The 22,439-nt window shown below is 42.4% G+C and overlaps 1 non-coding gene across 1 annotated transcript; it reads right to left on the bottom strand.

The window, feature by feature from the left end:
- Window positions 1-8,645: 8,645 nt before the first annotated feature.
- Window positions 8,646-8,720, bottom strand: Trnav-aac. The gene has a single exon. It is a non-coding gene; the product is annotated as a tRNA-Val (tRNA).
- Window positions 8,721-22,439: the final 13,719 nt, after the last annotated feature.

Here is a 22,439-nt window from a genome sequence, read left to right as displayed (position 1 = left end):
TTGTAATTATTTGGTATGAAAGTGTGTACAAAAATTCATTAACATTGCTCTCACAGTTTTCTCAAAAAAGGAACATTTGTAATTACATTGTTGAAAAAAAATTAATTGTTAATAATTAAAGATGTAAAAGGTCAATAAAAATGAAAATTTAGGTTCATATGCGCATAACATTTCTTAATAACTGTACCAAATTTGGATTGATTATCTTAAAAAATTAGAGTTTTATAAAATACTTTTAAAATTACTGCAGTTTCGTGTACGTCCCCCCTTAATAACGCAGCACCACATATCATTATTGTTTCTTCGACACCAGACGTGACGCAGCAGCAGACGATACGAACACAGTAATAAAAGGAGCAATCCAGACGGTGTGAACACACAACGAGAAATGTTTGCCACCAGTGTGGGCGGAAACAGATGCCAGAAACAAAGTCGGAAACATATGCGAAACATCGCAGAAAACGTTTCCAGCAGAAACATGTTTCCAGTGGCAGTGTGTACGTGGCTTAACGTAACGGCAAGTTGTTCGGCAGGAGTTACAGCATCTCGAAAATCTGTGTCCTTCAATGTGTAGTATTGGGCAGTCATATTTAGTAATACTTCAAAGTCCGTCGTGGACATACGGACAAAATTTTTGAAACCCTGTACGTCTTGAACTTTTTCGACGACTACATCGTTTACTGAGAAAATTACGCACCCGCCATCTACGTTCCTTTCTCCGATTTTTATTCTCCCGTTTTACTTCTGCGTCAGACGCCGTGTTCCGTGAAACTGACTCGCCACATGTCGCCAGTTGTAGGGAAGCAGCCTATTCACGCCTTATAAAATTCACATCAGTCTTTCCATTGAGTGCCAGCCAGTCCGCTGTAACCAGCTCTGACGTCATAAATATTGCGCAATACTTTAAAATGAAGTAAATAACCTGAAACGTTTCTAGCATGTCAGGAGTAATACAAAATCAATATGTGTTGGATATCAGTACAATAACTTTAACCATTTTCGAAATTTGGATGTTTTTCTGTAAAAATCATTGGCGCAACAGAAAAGAGCTAGAAACTTAAAAATTTATATTTAGATTCCTTTTGCATAATAATTTAGTAGAAACAGTATTCTGGATCTCACAAATTAAAATTTTAGTTGAAATTCGTGATTTTCTGGTTTTTGTCTTAGAAATTAAGGAAGCAAGATAGATTAAGTAGGCGAATAAATAAAGCTAGGATGTTTAAATTTAAGTAGAAGGGAGATCCGCTATAATCATAAAAATGTGAGAAGTTTCAACAGAATAACTATAAAACTATAGCTATGGCGTATCTCCAAAGAGCAAGTTCAGAGCTCGTCTACTGCGTGTAGTGTAATTAAATTAATTCTTTCGCCCAAAATATTTGACTTAGCCACGTCAGACTTTTATTACGATTACTTACTTGTGTGCTGATTGCACAATTAAATTGAAAGCTTCATCGGCCATCAGCAAAGGAAGCAATGATTTATTCGATAACTTAAAGTGGTGCATTACTAGCCCAGCGGCTAGTCGGGAGAGCAGATTTGATCAGGCGTTCCCTTAGCCGTCCGCACCGCGGCTTTATATGTAAGAACGCTGCGTGAAAGGAGGAAGGCCCCAGTTCTCTCCAGACGCTGATTAGCGCACCACCTGTACCGGGAGTCGCGTCGCGTCGGTATCGTTCATATAAACAGCCTCGGATGCCGTAATAAGTTACGCGGGATACGCGTAACCATGAAATCGTTTTCGAGTGAAGTGTTAATTTTGGGATGACGTTAATGATCTATCTTTAGTTTGCGTATGTCGTATTTCCACGTGCCGCCGCAGGACGGACATTCTACCATTATTAGCGTGGCGTTTGATGAACATTATCATCAAATTATGGCGAGCATTCACTTAAACATTTAATTCCAACAGTTATAGTTGCATTAGCGTATTAGACTCTGAACTGGTCTGGTAGTTGGATTGTGTGGATTCTTTTTGGTCTGTGACTTTCAGAATATAGTGAACATTTTTGAGAGAATGGTTTTTGGTTATGAATCCCAGACAATCTCCTAATTCCTCAGAGCTATAACCTGTAGCTATAAATGTATTTCTCAGATGAAGTGGGCACTAGGAATTCTAATTACAGGCTTCACGTTTTGCTAATCACTTTCTGGTTGCCAATATTGTAGTTAGAGAGCCAGTGTTGTAACGGCAAACAACAGCATAAATACAAAACATTTATTCTATTATTCCACCCGCTGCCCCACACAGTGAAAACGCTCTACGTGGCTACTTGTGCCGTGCATATCTCCCTGAACTATGTCGCGATATACACGTGCCGAAATACAGTACTTTACTCCGCGACTTGTGCCCGGTACAAATCTCCGCGACAAATCCCTCAGTGTAAACGTAGCTTGAATGAACAGTGTGCAGTAAAGGTAAAAGTGGACAATACGTAAAGGAAACATGGATGCCCGTTTATTTTACGGAAAAAGGCAAGGGAAAAGCTATATTGCTCCAGGAAGCTGTGACGAGGACTGTTTTGACTATGATGACAGTGATCTGGATAAAACCTACGTTCCTGAACGGCTTACAGGTGAGTTAGAAATTCACTAGCAATTTTCATAAAAAAATCACGTAAACAGTTACATCAATATGAGAAGTTGATTGGATTTTCGCTACAGTGGCAACATTTACTGCTCTAATATACAACTCTTTACAGTTCTTTTCATGTGTGTTCTTTTTCTCGTGACAATGTATCAATTGTTGATGTCCCAAATGTGTTCCATGCTTTTTATCTAAAAAATTGTGACTGTGACTTAGGCCAGCATTGTAGCCTAGTCAGCTTTATGTAGTTTCCCAGGACCACCCCTTGTTCTGCTTCTGATGACAAGTAATTCACACTCTACTTTTCAGGCTCACAATCAGGTGACAGTAGCAGCAGCGAAGAAAACTGTGATGAGCCAGATGAAGTGGGAGTGCATTGTGTTTCAAACACAGAGCAGATAGTTGCACCTGAAGTTGGTGATAATCTTCCTCAGGCACAATCTCCATCTCGTTGTAATGTGCCGAAATTAAACCTTCTTTGGAAGAGGAACACTGTAAAACTTGTATTTCCTGCTCCTGTTTGGACTGGAGAAATTTCACCATCTAAAGCAGTATTTTCACCACTAACGTACTTCAAAAAGATTTTTGACTCAAGTATCATTGACTACATATGTCATCAAAGAAATCTGTATTCAAGCAGTGTGATGTGGCCAACACCTTCACTGTTACCTCTACTGAAATCGAACAATTTATTGGTATTGCATTCTACTCGTACATGTCACTGATTGCTATACCTGGGAACAGAAGATACTGGAACAAGAAATGTGGCGCGAAACAAGTGTCTGATTTCATTACGATACGCAGTTGGGAACAAATAAAAGAGATATTTACACTTTGCTGACAATACTCAGCAACATTCTGCACCTGACAGACTGTTCAAGGTTAGAATGGTAAGCGAGATGCTGCGAAAAAATTTATCAAAAATACCAATTGAAGAACACCTTGCAGTGGACGAATAAATTGTGCCGTTCAAAGGTCACAGTAGCTTGAAACAGTACAATCCCAAGAAACCAAAGAAGTGGGGCTACAAAATACACTCCTGGAAATGGAAAAAAGAACACATTGACACCGGTGTGTCAGACCCACCATACTTGCTCCGGACACTGCGAGAGGGCTGTACAAGCAATGATCACACGCACGGCACAGCGGACACACCAGGAACCGCGGTGTTGGCCGTCGAATGGCGCTAGCTGCGCAGCATTTGTGCACCGCCGCCGTCAGTGTCAGCCAGTTTGCCGTGGCATACGGAGCTCCATCGCAGTCTTTAACACTGGTAGCATGCCGCGACAGCGTGGACGTGAACCGTATGTGCAGTTGACGGACTTTGAGCGAGGGCGTATAGTGGGCATGCGGGAGGCCGGGTGGACGTACCGCCGAATTGCTCAACACGTGGGGCGTGAGGTCTCCACAGTACATCGATGTTGTCGCCAGTGGTCGGCGGAAGGTGCACGTGCCCGTCGACCTGGGACCGGACCGCAGCGACGCACGGATGCACGCCAAGACCGTAGGATCTTACGCAGTGCCGTAGGGGACCGCATCGCCACTTCCCAGCAAATTAGGGACACTGTTGCTCCTGGGGTATCGGCGAGGACCATTCGCAACCGTCTCCATGAAACTGGGCTACGGTCCCGCACACCGTTAGGCCGTCTTCCGCTCACGCCCCAACATCGTGCAGCCCGCCTCCAGTGGTGTCGCGACAGGCGTGAATGGAGGGACGAATGGAGACGTGTCGTCTTCAGCGATGAGAGTCGCTTCTGCCTTGGTGCCAATGATGGTCGTATGCGTGTTTGGCGCCGTGCAGGTGAGCGCCACAATCAGGACTGCATACGACCGAGGCACACAGGGCCAACACCCGGCATCATGGTGTGGGGAGCGATCTCCTACACTGGCCGTACACCACTGGTGATCGTCGAGGGGACACTGAATAGTGCACGGTACATCCAAACCGTCATCGAACCCATCGTTCTACCATTCCTAGACCGGCAAGGGAACTTGCTGTTCCAACAGGACAATGCACGTCCGCATGTATCCCGTGCCACCCAACGTGCTCTAGAAGGTGTAAGTCAACTACCCTGGCCAGCAAGATCTCCGGATCTGTCTCCCATTGAGCATGTTTGGGACTGGATGAAGCGTCGTCTCACGCGGTCTGCACGTCCAGCACGAACGCTGGTCCAACTGAGGCGCCAGGTGGAAATGGCATGGCAAGCCGTTCCACAGGACTACATCCAGCATATCTACGATCGTCTCCATGGGAGAATAGCAGCCAGCATTGCTGCGAAAGGTGGATATACACTGTACTAGTGCCGACATTGTGCATGCTCTGTTGCCTGTGTCTATGTGCCTGTGGTTCTGTCAATGTGATCATGTGATGTATCTGACCCCAGGAATGTGTCAATAAAGTTTCCCCTTCCTGGGGCAATGAATTCACGGTGTTCTTATTTCAATTTCCAGGAGTGTATATTGCGTAGCAGGTACCAGTGGTATTATTTATGATTTTGAAGTCTATTCTGGACCCATCAATCAACCCAGTCATCTTCCTAATGTAAACGCCAGTGGAAATCTAGTGCTTAGATTGGCTGAAAGAATATCGAAGTACAAAAATCATAAAATGTTCTATGATAACTGGTTCTGCAGTCCAGAGCTTCAAGTTGAGCTGGTAAAATGTGGTATTCACAGTCTGGGAACAGTACAGTTGAATAGAGTGAGAAACAATAAGATGCCATCTGATGCTGAAATGAAAAAGCAGGGAAGAGGCACATCTGTTGAATCCACTGCATCAGTTTCTGGATATGACATGACTCTTGTGAAATGGCAAGGCAACAGGCGTGTCAGCCTTCTTGGCACCTTTTCAGGTACAAAACCCAGAAAGCCAGGTTGCAAGATATGACAAAAAAACATGCAGTACACACAGACAACACAGCAGACCACACCACTTCAGAAAAAAGAGAGAGATGGTATACACTAACATACAGTAACAAAATATCACATAGAATAGGAAACATATTCAAAAAGCAATGGAACCCAAAAACATTCAGAACAAACAATACAGTTCAGAAAAGACTAAGAAAAGAGTGACAGCACACATTCAACTTTTGCAGAACATCTAAGGAACAAAAACCATAACCCCACTAATATCGAAAACGATCTACCCGTTCTGAGAAACAGCAACAGTCTATACCGACAACTAACAATAGAAGAAAATTACTATAGTCTGGGAGACGAGTCTTTGGTATTGACAGCTCGGTAGCGTCTTTCCGTTGCCTAGCGACCGCAGGCAGGCAGCCAATGACGGCCTGATTTTGAGCGGGCAGCGAGGGCCACGTTGCCGCTCTGAAACCCGGTCGCGCGCGCTTATGAAACTCACCAGTGTCTCGCGTGCAGGGGGTGCGGTCGTTCGTCGTTTGTCTGAAGCTGAATTCGCAGTTTATTTCGTTTTTGTTGTTTTTAGTGTTTCTTTGTTTATGTTTCGTTGTACACAATGTCTAGTGCGGCGGGTAGTACCAGCCCAACACAAGAAGTGAAACGGAGGAAGGAAAGTGTGCTACACACCCAGGCCCGTGAATTCGTGTGCTCTGTGAGGGATTACTTTGAGAAAGGAAAGGAGCAAAGGTGGGTCCTTAATTCCTGTTGTTCAGGTTGTGAAGAGAACTGCAGCAGCATTGAAAATAAGTAAGAACACTGTTGTAAAGATAGGGAAAGAACAGTATAGTGTAGATTGTGACGAGAGTGGCACAACAAAGCTGCACACACCAGGAAAGAAGCGACCGAGAAATAAGCAGGTGACAGCTTTGGACGACTTTCAGAAAGACGCTATTCGTCGTCATATACAGGGTGATTCAAAAATGCATGTAAATATTTTAAGGGTGTATTTGTGAGGTAAATATAAGACAAAAATGTTCTATAAATGTTTGTCCATAAACGTTTAATTCCAGAGTTATCGTTAAATACGAAAGTCATGTCCGTATCAAAACGACGGCAGTGCAAGCAGCAGGATGCCATATTCTGGTACGTAATTCACATACGTATCTCCCAACAGTTGATTCGAAACTGCATGAATAGTGTTTGTTTTTGTTTGCACGTGATGTTTACTCCTACTGTACGGAAGATGGCGCTGATGTTGTTGGTAACGGTAAAGTACGTCCTGTCGTTCATTCATCTTCGGAAGGCTAAAGGTTTCGTGCACATGATGTACTCAAACAGTGAGTATGCTGATATGCACCTTGTGTATGGTGCAGCAGATGGAAATGCACTTGCAGCAAGACGAAGGTACAGTGAGCTGTTTCCAGGAAGACGGTTACCAAGTCATCAGACGTTTGTATCTGTGGACAGACGTATGCGGGAGTATGGCATTCGTCCTGGGCCACATTCAGGTCGACCACTTGAGCATGCAGTGAACGTCGAGGAACATGTTTTGGACCTGGTAGACCAAGATCCATCTATCAGTACGAGACAAATTAGTGCAGCTGTACGACTTCCACAATCTACTGTATGGCGGCTGCTTCGGAGACAACAGTTGCATCCATTTCACCTGCAAAAAGTGCACGAATTGACACCTGAAGACTATCCTCGCCGTCAGCAATTCTGCCAGTGGTTACAAGAGCGTCATTTGAATGATCCAATGTTCATTCGGCGGATATTATTCACAGATGAGGCCATGTTTACTCGTGCGGGTGTAATCAATTCGCATAATATGCACCAGTGGGCTGTCGAGAATCCTGGCGCGAGAATTGTGCGTGGATATCAACATCAATTCTCCATAAACATTTGGTGTGGTATTGTGGGGAATTACTTACTCGGACCTCATGTTCTGCCTCAAAGGCTGAATGGGCACGCGTACTGCGAATTTTTGGAGGGAGAATTGCCTGGATTGTTACAGGATGTCCCTCTTGCAACACGAGCCACCATGTGGTTTATGCACGATGGTGCTCCCGCCCATTACAGCCGCAACGTAAGGGCGTACCTCAATTCTGCGTATCCACATCGATGGATAGGTCGCGGAGGACCAATTGCTTGGCCAGCCAGATCACCTGACCTGAATCCTTTAGACTTTTATATATGGGGCCGACTAAAGACATTGGTGTATTCTTCTGCAGTACCGAACAGAGAAGTGCTACAACAAAGAATTGAAGGTGGTTGTGAAATTATTCGTGGAGAGTTGAACGGACTGTGTAATGTGCAGAGATCATTGATGCGACGAGCACGGGTCTGTCTGCAAGTTCAGGGACGGCATTTTGAACATGCATTGCATTAAGATTTGTGCAAATACAGTACAGTACAGTCTGTAAAATGCTTCAATTTTCCTTAGTTATTGTGCATTGCTGTAGTTCAATCAACAGGACCTAAATTAATACAGTGTTCGCGAGGAATTGTTTCAGTTTGTTACGTCACGTTTATTTATCAGTTTGCGTTGTTAGTCCAAATGCACTGTAATTAAACTGTGAACTCTGGGAATTAAATACCTTACGTTGTATTGAATGTATTATCCTGTTTTGTTCATAACTCTGTAATAAGCCAAGTATGGAAAAAATTGTATAGAACATTTTTGTCTTATATTTACCTCACAAATACACCCTTGAAATATTTACATGCATTTTTGAATCACCCTGTATACAGCTATTATAAGAGATGGGAACATCCCACTCTATCTAAATTACTGGTGTCGCTTCAGAAAGACGATCTTTTTAAAGGGAGCAAATTTTCATTGCGTACAGTGTTGAAAGACATAGGCTTCAGCTATTCACTGTTTAACGGACGCAAAATATTAATGGAAAGGACAGATGTAGTTGCATGGCGGTGCAGATTTCTGCGCAGGATCATGGGTGTGGAATTCGAAAGTATAGTGTGGTTAGATGAAACTTGGGTCAATGCGTTTTGTGCAAACTGGTCGCACGTAGGTGGCTGAGTCAGCGCAAAAAGTTGCCCGTCAATGTAAAGTGAATTTCATATTTGCTGTAAAGAACTGACCCTCTGGTCCGACGTGTGAAGGTGATTGCCAAGGTTTAGGTACAGAACGTAGCAAATGCTTGTCGGTATGTCTTGTTTAAAGTGATGAAAAAGTCTTTCCGCCAGGGATCGAACCGGGGACCTTCTGCGTGTTAGGCAGACGTGATAACCGCTACACCACGGAAACTACTGCTTTCGTTCTTGCTTCTCAGAGAACTTGTAGCAAGGTTGCCATCGTAACTTAAAAATTCAATAAATGCGGCACTTGCATGACGAAGGTACATGCAGCAGATCCACACACGACGTGGCTCACTGGAGTAGTATGCGACATAGGCAGGAAAATACTGTTCCCGCCCGGGATCGAACCGGGGACCTTCTGCGTGTGAAGCAGACACGACGGACACGCTCAGTCCATCCTTGTACACTCGGAGACACCTCAGCCTTTCTCCCGTCCGCGCATGCACACACCATAGTTCTTTTGACAGCCTGAAACCCATCGCAGCCGAGGGCTCAACAAGTATTCGGGGTGCTCTAGAGGGTGTCTGTCGTAGCATCCCGAACGAGATAGCGGCGTTTCGCGCAGTCGTTATTGCAAGTCACATCAGCAAAAACAATCACCTCCTTAGCAGCAGGCAGTGCGCGCCCAGCCTCTTTACGTAGAGGCTGGAATTATGGAACGCCCGAGGGGACAATGGCAGTGCCGGTTGGCAAAGGAGGGCGTATTATTGTCTTACATGCAGGAACATCGAAAGGTTTTAAATGGTTCGGTCAAAAAAGACGGGAGATTACCATGAAGAAATGAACAGCGTAGTATTTCAAGAATGGTTCGAGACATCGCTTATGACGAATCTGACAAGTCCATCAGTGATTGTTATGGACCAACCTTGGCAACAAAAAAAGACGATATCATTCAGTGGTTGAAACGGCGAAAAGTAGATTTCAGAGAAGATTTAAGGAAGGCGGAACTGCTCGAAATTGTGGCCCAAAAGAAACCCCAATTTCCAACATATGTAATTGACGAGATTGCTAAAAGGCACGGGCGTGAAATCGTTCGGCTTCCTCCATACCACTGTCACTTCAATGCAATTGAAGGAGTGTGGGCGCAGATAAAAAATTACATTGCTGCAAACAATAAAAAATTAACGATCTCTGAAGTGGAAACTCTCCTTCCAGCAGCTATCAATAAAGTGACAAGCGAGACGTGGGCTAAAATTGTAAACAGCACTGCAAGTGCCATCAGAGAGGCGGCCAAAACCGAAGGGGTTGTGGAAGAATGCATCGAAAATTTAATTATACATCTGGGAGAGAGCAGTGATAGTTCGAGTAGTGCTGAGGAAGACAATGTCAAATCAGATTCTGACAGTGATGTGAGTGGTGTTTTTCCATTACAGTAACTACAACGTATTCAGGAATGTAAGGAGGGAGTTTGCTATCGATCTACAACCAGATCATCATATTGTGAGTGCTTTCTTCAGATTGTAACTCTTAATACACTGACCAATTATTCTGTAGCTTGTAGTAGAACAAATTAATAATGCTAATACTTAACAATGGAAACCAAAACTGCTAATGTTCAACAACTTGCGGAAATAGTTTTCATGTCAGTTGTGAAGTTTAACAAATAACTTTATTACGTTTCAGCATCTTAGATACTTGTACTAAATAGCTCTTATCAGTTTTCGAGTTAATATATTTCAAGTATCAACTTTACATAAATTCACGCGTACCAATACGACTTGTATTTTGTCTCGCTCTTATTTCCGCTGCTAGAGAATGCGTGTAGCAGACAGGGCGCCGCGTGCTGTGAGCCACGTTCGGCAACAGCGCCGTCTGCCCGCCGGAACTGTCACTACCAATCACTCGTCTCACGGACTATACATACAAAAGGCTATAGTCGAAGGGAAAAATGTAATAAACGAAAACACAACACTTTGCAACAACACACTCTTTATCGCTCTGAGAGAATTGACCAAGAACACAGAACAGAAAGCGCACACACGCAAAAGAACCACTTCCACATCACACACAGAGACATAAATAAGGAACAGAAGCCGTCGTAATAATTCGCGCTACAGTTTTTCATAGCCTTTCTCGCCACAGGCGATACACCTCTCGCTACACGCGCGAATAGCAAGATGGCGTAATATTATGGATGAGAAACTAAGTGCGAAAGTTTTGTTTTTTCTGTGTATAAAAGCAGCTACATACCATCCAACGAACGTGAGTACACGAATAGCTTAGTAACAGCTCAGTACAAACCAAATAACTGGTTTCCGGAACATTACTGCTTCTCCAGCTCATTCACCTGCAGAATTGCAGCTGTCAGTTGATTCCTTCAGTAGGGCGTACGAACGATTTGGTCTCTCCATCAATATTCCAAAGACAAAGGTGATGGCGCAGCAAACTCCTGGCTCCTCCGTTCCTGATTTCGGCATATCCATTTATGATACACCCTTGGAACAAGTGGACCATTTCCTCTACCTAGGAAGCATACCGTCATCTAACTGCTCATCTGGAAGAGACGTGGAGAATAGATTACGTGCTGCCCATGTAGCATTTGGACGTCTTACAAAGCGTGTCTTCCTGAATAAAGATCTAACACTGTACACCAAACTGATGGTGTACAAAGCTGTAGTCATTTCCATCCTGCTATATGGTTGCGAAACCTGGACGTTATATTGCTGTGATCTGAAGAAACTAGAACGCTTCAACCAACAGAAGCTGAGATATATCATGAACCTGAAATGGGATGACTTCATATCCAACACGGCTGTTCTTGAGAAAGCAAAAATGTATAGCATGGAAGCTCTTATCATTGGGCATCAACTGAGATGGGTCGGACATGTCCAGCGGATGAAAAATGACAGACTTCCACGCCAAATGCTGTACAGTGAAGTGAGCACAGGTAAAAGGCCACGAGGTGCCCCTCTCAAACGTTATAAGGATCAGTACAAGAAAAATCTGAGAAACTTGAACATCGATCCGAGTAACTGGTCCACAATAGCAGAAGATCGAAGTCGCTGGAGCTCAGTTACCTCAAATGCTCTTCAAAACTTTGACTGGAACGTCGAAGAATGGAGAATGACAAACCTCAGGCTCAGCCACGTCCTCCAATTTCCATCAGCTATAAAGTCTGTGGCCGCCTGTTCCACGCTAGGATTGGATTGCTAAGCCATCAACGACACTTCCACGCCTGAACCGTGACAAAGGAAATCTCAGGAGAGAAATGAAAACTCGGGTACGAGTATCAGCCGACGACGTCGACGACCACAGCCCCAAGTATTGTTGATGCACGAAGTTCACATGATGTTCGCTAAGTAAAAAACGGCAACAGAAAAAAAAGCGCACAGAAAATATGTCGCAAACAGCGACAATAACTGCTTAAAACATGCTGTAACATACAATAAATAAGGTAGTATGAAAGTTTCCATAGAAAAATATATATTAAAAAACGAATAGTAAAAATGTAATAAAGTGCTACAGTGTTTGTATAACCATGCTATTTTCTGCATGTTTTAGATTAAAAACACACTGATGATGGTGATATTTGTTGCCGAAACTAGTTTGGGAGAATAAAGAAATAAACGAATAACAAGGTGTTTTCCATCAAGGCGGACTCAATTTCTGATATTACTGTTTGTTCCTTCCACTGTGCTTCAGAACTCGGTAGCTGAAAAAATAAACAAAAAATTTGAAGAATGTTTTTCTCGTTTTTTTGTGTGTGTGTGTACATCGGAAGAGAGAAGTGAAGAGGACTCAACCTGGAAGAGGAAGAGAGTAACTGCAGAAAAAAAGCAGAGTACCTCAAGTACACAATCAGAGCCTTTAGGTCACCCGCGGTAGAAGGCTAAAATTATCAGCGGTAATCTAAACACAACAGATCAGGTGCTCAAGCGCACTAGCCAGCACATTCTAGGGAAAAGGACAAGTTCACATCGTTTTCAAAATGCGTTGAATGTCAACTGAGAGAAATGCGGAACAATAAACGTTTAACAATTTCACAAAAGAAGACAATCTTCGAAGCAAAAATGGAAGAGCTAGAAGAATTTTCGTGTACAAGTGAAGTAACTGAATTGAACTTTGAGGGGCAGTCCGAAAATGTATATATTTTTTCAGAAGATAACTGAAGTTGTCAAGTAGTAACAGCTTTTTCATTTTAAATTTTCATTTCAATAAAAGATAAAGATAACAGTTCCTACCTTATTTTCTCCTTGAAGTGCCTTTATTATAGCTTGACACTCCTATGAATGGTGAAAGGTCTGACAAAGTGACTCTGGTAAAGACATTGCTTGCAAATCTGTCAGGAAAAGGCTGCACTTTGTTTACAGACAGATTCTACACAAGTCCAATACTTGCTTCAGCACTGGAAGCTGCTCTTGTGGGAGCAACAAGAAAATCTCGGCAGGGATTGCCTCGTGCTATAAAATTTACCACACAAAGAGCAAAACTGCACCCTAAAAATAGTTACAGGAGGTTACTGTAGATAAGACATACTGTATCCATCATAATTACAATTTTTGTGTAAAATAAAAAAAAATTCTTCTAGAAAATACCGTGAATATACCTTTGACCAATTTTTCCTTTCTTCAAAAACAGTTATAATAATAACGCTTGTCAAAAGTATGTATTAATTCAAGAGAAAGGTATTATATATGGTTTTAAACAAGAAAGTCTAGGTTTTTCAATAAGAGTAATTTTATTGCTATAACTGAAACCTTTCATGAGTTGTAGTAATCTAAAATACGTTAAAATCAGCCAGACTTTATGGTATAGACACCCGCGCTCAGTGGCTCCGGACCCAAAGTGTTAAACATGTTTTCAAAACCTGTTTCCGGCTGCTTGATGTGGACACCATTGGAAGCATGTTTCGATTTAAGTAGTGTTGTGTTTACTATAGTGTCGTTTTCGCTTTATTTTTCTAAAGTACTGGAATGGTCAAGACAGCAAAGTGTTGATTTAACTGCCGTGTACCAGGGGGAGGATTGCTTATACAGTAGAACGTCCCGAGCAAGGAATATAAAAACACTGTTAAAAAACACGATGCACTTGCAAAAATTGCAGCAGCTTTTGGCACGGACAAGGGAAGTGAAGAGAAAAAGATACGGCCACTCGTGGCTGCTTACAGGCGTGAGAAAAGAAAAATTATTTCCAGCAGACCATCTTGTAGTGGTGCAGACGCTGCATATGATTCCAACTGGTTCGGTTATCGGCTTCTGCAGTTCTTGGACGAAGTCCATGAGCCGAGAGAGACAACAGATACAGTGGAAAACGAGGTACGAAAATTATGCTTGTTTATCTTTATTTGTATTTTACGGTATACAGTCACATTCACCAATAGTTATTTTGTAACGGTACACTTCCTTGTGGGCTTAACAAATAGTTAGCAAACTCGTCTCGAAGTTGTTTATTCGTGGAAGCAGCTGTCCTTGGTATATTCTGTGCTGCAATGAAAACTGATGCAGTGTCATCTCGTCTCCATGTCACCTGTCTGTAACTCGTAGGAGTAGAAGCATCTAAGTGGGGTGTACTGATTCCTTGCCTCAGCATTTCGCCTTAACGAATTGTGGAGAAACACAGCTGTAAGTGTGACAGATTTCGCCTTCTCCGGTTGTAGCAACTTGGTTTTTCTAAACACACGAAAAACTGAAGCCATAATGCCGATAGTGTTCTCAACAACCATTCTGGACCTAGAAAGTCTGTAATTAAAAACTCTCTTTTGCACCTTTAACACGTTTTCCCGGGCAGGGTTTCATAATGTTTTCCTGTAAGGGAAAAGCATCGTCTGCTACAAAAGCATATGGTAGGGCCTTCGTGCCACCTGGTAAGCATTAAGCTTGTGGCAAGTTAAGATTCTTTTTGTTAATTAACTCGCGTTTTTGAACACACCGCCATATGATATTCTGCCTCGGCAGCCGATGTCTGCGTACAAAAAGTTGTAGCCGGCATCGACGACAGCAAGCAGCACAACGCTGAATGAACCTTTATAATATTCACTTCTACTACTAACAGGGCACTGTAGCAGGTTATGTTTCCCATCAACTGCTCCGACACAATGAGGGAACTGAAGAATCTGTGACAACAAACATGCTGTTTCACGCCAGTCGTTTTCAGTCGCAGGTATATGAAAGAAAGAAATATGATTTCAGGTTTTCGTACAATCGCCAGATGACATAAATGAAGATGTTGCGGCTGGACCTTCCAGTACTCCACCACGAAAAATTAGAAGGATGGGCGAGAAAAAAGATATGCAGCAACCCTACAAGATATTGCGTCTCAATTATTAACTAACGTGCTGAAAAAACAAGAACGATGAATGTAGTACATATGGGCAGTATGTGGCATCAGTATTACGGAAATTGCCAGAGTTAGAAAGAGCAAAAACAATGCCTTTGCTTAATGAAGTGTTAATGAAACAGCATGTAGGATATTTGGAAAGTCAGCCGTCGACAGTGGGTATGAATGTGGCTGTGGCATGGCCATCATCATCATCATCATCATCATCATCATCATCATCATCATCATCATCAAGAAGTAATAACTCCCCTGTTACATTTACGAGTTATGAAGACAGTGGTAACAATTTAAGAAGTTGTGTACATGAGATATGTAATGTAATTGACAAATAATAAAATTCGGAAAAGATGTTTATTTAACGATGTTTTTCATTTACTTGCCTTTACATAATCCTTCGGTACTTCCACCAGAGCTCCACATACTTCAGGTACTATTCGAGATATTGCTTGCTTCGAAAAGTGAAATAAATACGCAAGACTCTGAAATGAATTTCTTGTTGCCAGAAGACGAAGAGTAACTGCAAGCCTTTGGTTGACTGAAATCGCTTTCCTGAAATTCGTGTCAGTTTGTGTCGCCTGGCCACCAAGATCTGTTGCAGGACCATTTGATTCACGGATCCAGTTATATGGCTCCTTCCGTGTATAGCGATTTTACGGCTATGACGAGTGGGGCCTGAGGATGGCATCAATGTAATGCCGAAACTGGTAGCACATAGAAGTTCATAAAATAAAATAAACTTCTACAAATCATACGGCTGTTGGTAAATTATTGCATCAAGAAGTTCATGCCGGCAGTCGTCCCACGATCCATAACGGACCGACGAAGATTATTCCCTATGTGGTGGCCAATTTTAATAAACAGACTGAAGGAGTGGCGATGAGTAGTGCCTAACCTGCGGTAGTGGCAAATCTGTTTATGGAGAGATTCGAGGATGAGGCACTTACGATCGCTGCCTACAAGCCGACCTGTTTCTTTAGGTACGTTGTAAGGTGGCTACACTGAGTCACAGCGCCAGAGATTGCGCCAAAGACAATTATTCCGCCGCCTCCACTGGGGCAGTAGTGGTTCAGAGGTTGCTGAAAGCAGTACTTGTTGAGAGGATGTCGAGTGCAGTTTTTGTTCTGTTGGGCAAGAGAGTAGATGCTGTTCGGTTGGTGTAATGTGTAGATGGAAGATGTTGCAATGATCACAGTGTGTTTTTCGTCAATATATATGGAGGTAAAAAAAAATTATTTCACATTTCTCTAATGACAATGCCTCTTAGTTACAGGTTCAGTCAACAAAGCATCTGGCTCGTGTTCATGTATTAGACTTGTAATTCTGGTTTCTATGTGCAATTATAGTATTTCTGGTTTTTCAATTAGTTCATTGTAAATGGTGTTTAAAATATCTTGTCGTACTGAGGAAGAACCTGTAACACCACAGCTCTTATGCTGTATGGATTCATTTTGCTTTATTTAATGTTACATTGTTGATCGCCTGTGAATGTGTTCAAATCGATAGCATAAAATTGTGTATTCTTTTCTTTGTCAAACCTTTGATGTCGTGATTTGATTCTATGCAAAGTAGTGTATCTGCAATTTGTATTCTTTGTCCCATTTGGAGGGAACAGAACTTTTGTATGTAATTGTAATTTTGTGTGAATAATTTTTTGTAGAAGTGTCAATATGTGAAAATGTTCTGTTTTATTTAATGTATTTGTTTGCTGTTATGTAAATTGCTGATCCTCACTTAGGGTTCTTAGTTAGTTTGTATGTAAATGGTGTAGTGGTTCCCCTCTGGAACGGAAATGCATAGCGCGCGCAAATTGTGGTTGGCATAGGTGGAGAAGGTGGAACTGATAGTCAGTCGGAGGCGAGCTACGAGTCGGAGACGAGCCACTAGTCGGGAAGGAGCTACCAGTCTGTGCACTGTCAATGTAAAGGTGCATATCATGCTGACTCAGAGAGAGGCTTTTACTGCTTCTTTCCAATGCCTCGGATGGGTGGATAAATAGCTGGATCTATTCTGGAATTTGTATGAATCATCGCCATGAAGATACGATAAAGTCCGGCAATTCTACCTGTAATTCCACCTACCAACATGCAGTTGCCACCACATTGCGCAATCACTGTAACGTAATACTATATTGATGTACAGTGAAGGATCAGCCTAATGGATGTGTTAGTGTGCTGAAATATAAGGTAATTCATATCGGAATTTATTTACTTACCTTGATTTTACTCCTCATCATAACACCTCTCAGGGTCCTCTCCGTTTGAAGTAAAGTGATTACCGAGTGTCCTTACTGAAAGTACGTTGAAGCCTAGAGTTTGGTTAAATAATGCCTCTTGAACTTATTAGAAAGATAGTTAAAGCTAATGTGGTAACAGAGTGAGTTAAAGCAAAGGTTATTTGTCCAATAATAATTTTCCTATTGAAGCTGTTATTTAAAGTGCTGTTACCAACTTCAAACTTTAGGCTGAGTCTTATAAAGTAAATGATCACGTTGTTGTCTGTAGTAAATTCTAAAAAGGAGAGTCAGTTCCTTGCAGTTTTGTCAACATTGTATTTCGTTGTAGTAAAAGTGAGAAAGCTGCAGTTGTGAAACGTTACATTCTCATGTATGCCAAGTGTTTGTCTCTCTTGTGTGCATATTAACAGTATAAAGACCACTCAGTTTGTGTAAACCCTGAAAGTGATAGTGTTTTTCTGTACCTGTTATAATTTTGAAAATAGTTCCTGCTGCTCTAACTGTTAGCTTCAATCTTAAAACATATGTGTGTTAGAGTTCATTGCACTCGCGTGTTGCTAAGTCTAGGTTGTGTCTGTTGTGTTGTCCATTATAGTTACTTATACCTACTTTCATAAACGAGAATGTTAATCTTTCTCTTGCCTAATTAGGCTGGCGACCGTTTCCCTTATTCTATAAACAGTATAGCTAGGCAAAATTTTGTTTGTCACTATTCCAATATTAACGTAATTCTGACTTTCATTTCCGATAAGCCACTTCCATTAGGAACAATACGGTCAACTTAACAAAATTCCTCTCAGAGGGTAACACTGCTCTGTTGCTTTGTGCCATAGTTACTTTTACAAAATTGTTTTATGTTACAACCTGCTTCTGGCATTGAGGTTATGGTACAGTAGTTAGCAGACGGGGAGTGTTATAAACCGTGCCAGATACGAGGTGCATTCAAGTTCTAAGGCCTCCGATTTTTTTCTCCAGACTGGAAAGAGAGAGAAACATGTGCATTGTTTTAAAATGAGGCCGCGTTCATTGTCAATACGTCCCAGAGATGGCAGCACCGTACAGCAGATGGAATTTTACCGCCAGTGGCGAGAATGAGAACTGTTTTAAATACTTAAAATGGCGACGTTTTCCTTACTTGAACAGCGTGCAATCATTCGTTTTCTGAATTTGCGTGGTGTGAAACCAATTGAAATTCATCGACAGTTGAAGGAGACGTGGTGATGGAGTTATGGATGTGTTGAAAGTGCGTTCGTGGGTGCGACAGTTTAATGAAGGCAGAACACCGTGTGACAACAAACCGAAACAACCTCGGGCTCGCACAAGCCGGTCTGACGACACGATCGAGAAAGTGGAGAGAATTGTTTTGGGGGATCGCCGAATGACTGTTGAACAGATCGCCTCCAGAGTTGGCATTTCTGTGGGTTCTGTGCACACAATCCTGCATGACGACCTGAAAATGCGAAAAGTGTCATCCAGGTGGGAGCCACGAATGCTGAGGGACGAGCACAGGGCTGCCCGTGTGGCATGTTGCCGAGCAATGTTGATGCGCAACGACAGCACGAATGGGACTTTCTTTTCGTCGGTTGTGACAATGGATGAGACGTGGATGCCATTTTTCAATCCAGAAACAAAGCGCCAGTCAGCTCAATGGGCACACAGATTCACTGCCACCACAAAAATTTCGGGTAACCGCCAGTGCTGAAAAAATGATGGTGTCCATGTTCCAGGACAGCGAGGGCGTAATCCTTACCCATTGCGTTCCAAAGGGCACTACGGTAACAGGTGCATCCTACGAAAATGTTTTGAAGAACAAATTCCTTCCTGCACTGCGCACAAAAACGTCCGGGAAGGGCTGCGCGTGTGCTGTTTCACCAAGACCACGCACCCGAACATCGAGCTAACGTTACACAACAGTTTCTTCGTGATAACAACTTTGAAGTGATTCCTCATGCTCCCTACTCACCTGACCTGGCTCCTAGTGACTTTTGGCATTTTCCAACAATGAAAGACACTCTCTGTGGCCGCACATTCACCAGCCGTGAATGCACCTCGTATATTGGCCAGACCACCAGGACCGTGGACATAAGGCGTAAATAGCACCAAAGGCATACCAGGCTACGACAAGCCACTAAATTGGCAATAGCAGAACATTGCTCGGAACTTGGGCACACCATGAATTATGATAGAACCAGGATCTTAACTCATATCCCGAAATTTTGGGACAGCGTCATTACTGAATCGATCGAAATCAAGATGACAGAGAAGGAAACACTTCAGGCCCCTCTTCAACAGGTTGCCACACCTCCCAAGGAGAAGTCCTGAATATCAATGACTTGCTCAAAGCCATGACCTTCACTTTGACCAACCTTTTCCAAGGGCGCTAAGATGAAGCAATAAACGCAGACAAGTGGCCCACCGCTTCTTTGACAAAGACATAATTTATAACCAGACCAGCCAACAAGTTGCGACCACCATGACACACCGCTTCTACGCGCAGACACTCAGGACTTAAAGACCCCGCCAACTCCCTCCCCCCCTTGAGACTCACCATAGACACATGTTATAACAGGCACACCTCAAACCTGATTTTCGTAAATGCAGGAGGCATAAAAAAAACCTGTTAAATGACATCCTAATCAGACAGGACAGACATCGCTGGCATAGCCGAGATATGGACCAAACAGTCACACAACACCAACATTAACAGATGAAAGGGTACAGTACCACCTGACATTGAAAATAGGTACAACATTCTTCATTATTCTCGTCAGAACAACATATTTTTTGTAATAATAACTCAATTTCACTTAACATACTGAAGCCGGATACCAGTGTAGGAAATTTATATATTTAATTGATCACATGTGCACTCCCACAACATAAATCCCTGCATCCAGTTTGGTGAGATCTGTGTAATGAATGAATGTATGGTCGTCTCCTAACCGCAGATAGTGACTGTGCAATATATGATCATATCTGAGACGGTCCTTTGGTGGAACCAAAGAGATGAAATTTACATGAGCTTTGAGCGCCTGAAATGTTGCTGTCCAGTACGGTAGCATGGTGCTCCCCCACCTCGGCGGAAGTGCGACACGACCTGAAGAACAGCCATGTTTCAGCACTCTGGCACTGGATCTTGTGTTACTAAGACCTGTCTTAGGTGTGCTCCGTAAAGACAAAAGAGAGGAGAGATGGTATGCATGTGAAATACTTAAGAGTAGTTTGGAATAATTATTTCTCTATTTCATGAACTTTTGGGGGGAGAATTAAATGACAGGCAGGTAAATTAAGGGGATCATAGTAATCTTCGGAAGTGAGCAAAAAACTATAAGTTGGAAATATTTAAGAAATGCCGTGTGCAGGACTTGAAATTAGAGACGAGCACTTCCACGAGGCGAGTACTGTGTAGGTCTCAATCTGTGTATGAGACAAAGGATAAAGAAAAGTACTCGTCCAAGGTATCAGTTGAGGACTCGTGTGTGTGACGAATATGATCTTAATATTACTTAGCGTGTTATGTTTCCGTGTAACGCTTGATTCAAACTATAATACTCAGAGAGAAGCAAGGTGAGTCAGCCGTCTATCCAGCAACGCCACTTGGCTTGCATAGCACAGGAAGACGTGCATATATCTCCAGAGTTCATAGTAGGAAAGTAGAATTACGAAGTGGGGCAGTGTCGAGTGAAACTGGGATGAATACTAATTGAAGTGGGAAAGCTGAAAGTTATGTGATTATAACGTTGTGACTATTCCTTGTGTTGTATTCCATGTTGTCAGAGTGGTGTATTTCATGTAATTTAAGTATGTGTGGTTTGCATGGGAGAGTAGCAAGATAGTTTCATAGGCAGTGGGTTATGCACGTTCCTTTTTGTACCGCTCGGTCTGGAGGAAATTTTCGTGATGATGGGTGTGAGAGTCGAAGTGTGAGAGATAGCAAAAGATCCACCATCCTATCTAGAAAGTGCAGTGTAGTGTTAGATAATTACGAGACCATAAGATAGAGAATCACCAATGTAAAGCCATGCCCACTGGGCGGAGTTTCTCATGTGTAATTGTTGTATAAAATGTAATGGTGTGTTTAGGTTATCTTTGAATCATAACAGAATTTATCGGAATAAAAAAGATAGTGAAAAGAAAAAGATTGGTGGCCTTGTTCTTCGAATAGTGAGTAGTCATGATATCCAGAATTTATAATGAGTGCGCCATTCATATTCGGTGCGATGGCCACGTGTTGATCAAAGCCGTTGGGTAAGAAAGAAAATGTGGTATTGCCAGAGCGTAGTGAACAATCAGAGTTGTGTAAATTCCTAATAGTCAGGATAGCGTTATCCGTTTCCGTTGCGCAATATTCAAACAGGAGAATAATTTGTAGCTTAATTGTGTGTACTAGAGCTCATAATCAGTCATTGATGTTACTCGAGAAATAAGAATAAATCCACTCGCTTGGCAGACCAAGCCTGGCTGCTTGATACCACAGTGTGAGCAAGGCCTGTGGGTGCCTCTCACAGAGACTACGACAGTTACGTGAAATATCGACCAGACAGCAGAGGCGGAGTTGCAATACTCGCAAAAAAATCTCTCGCGGCACAAGAAACCCCGCTCCCTATCCAGTTCAATAACCCTGAAGCGGTAATGATCACCGTCCCACGACCCAGACGTCGCCGACTACTTATAGCCCGTCTTTATGTCACCCCAGGCACAGAAATTCCGACGGCCTTCCTCCGACACGTGACCACTTTCCAAGAATATATCCTAATGAGTGACCTTAACGCTAGACATGAACTCCTAGCATCAATAGAAACGGCGATGCACTGCTTGACTTCCTGACCACGGAAAACATAACGAGAATACCGATGACGACATACACCTTCGTAGGACACTGTAATGGTTTTTTATTTGCGAAACCATTACCACCCGCCAACCCTATTTTTCGATACCGTAGAGTAATGAATATTTTTCTACGTAATGTTTCATATTTGTCATTCTATTCAACTTTGATTCCATTTTTATATGTATGTACGTCGATATTTTGAGATGTTGAAATCGATATAATATCTAGTGTAAATATCTTTGTACTTATTGTTATCTTTTATGCTGGTTTGTGATTTGTGGCGCGGAAGCGTACAGAGTAGTCAAGTTTTTGTGTTGAATATGAACAGCCTTGACTTTGTGATGGAAATGGAAAGATGAGTCTGAGTTGAGGACGATGAAAAATGTTGCGAGTTTTATTAAGAGCAGTAACGGCTGCAAAATTGTATGATGAAGTAATGTTTTTGGACATGCGAAAGTATAAAAAGTTTAATAAACGTGAATTTTTGTGAAAAGTTAGTGTCAAGAATTATTTTCAAGTGACTATTGTTTAAAAAAGTATGAAGCACA

Source organism: Schistocerca americana, chromosome 10 (assembly GCF_021461395.2).
Source record: "Schistocerca americana isolate TAMUIC-IGC-003095 chromosome 10, iqSchAmer2.1, whole genome shotgun sequence".
In the NCBI taxonomy this organism is placed as follows: Eukaryota; Metazoa; Arthropoda; class Insecta; order Orthoptera; family Acrididae; genus Schistocerca; species Schistocerca americana.
This window is presented reverse-complemented; position numbering and strand designations above follow the sequence as displayed.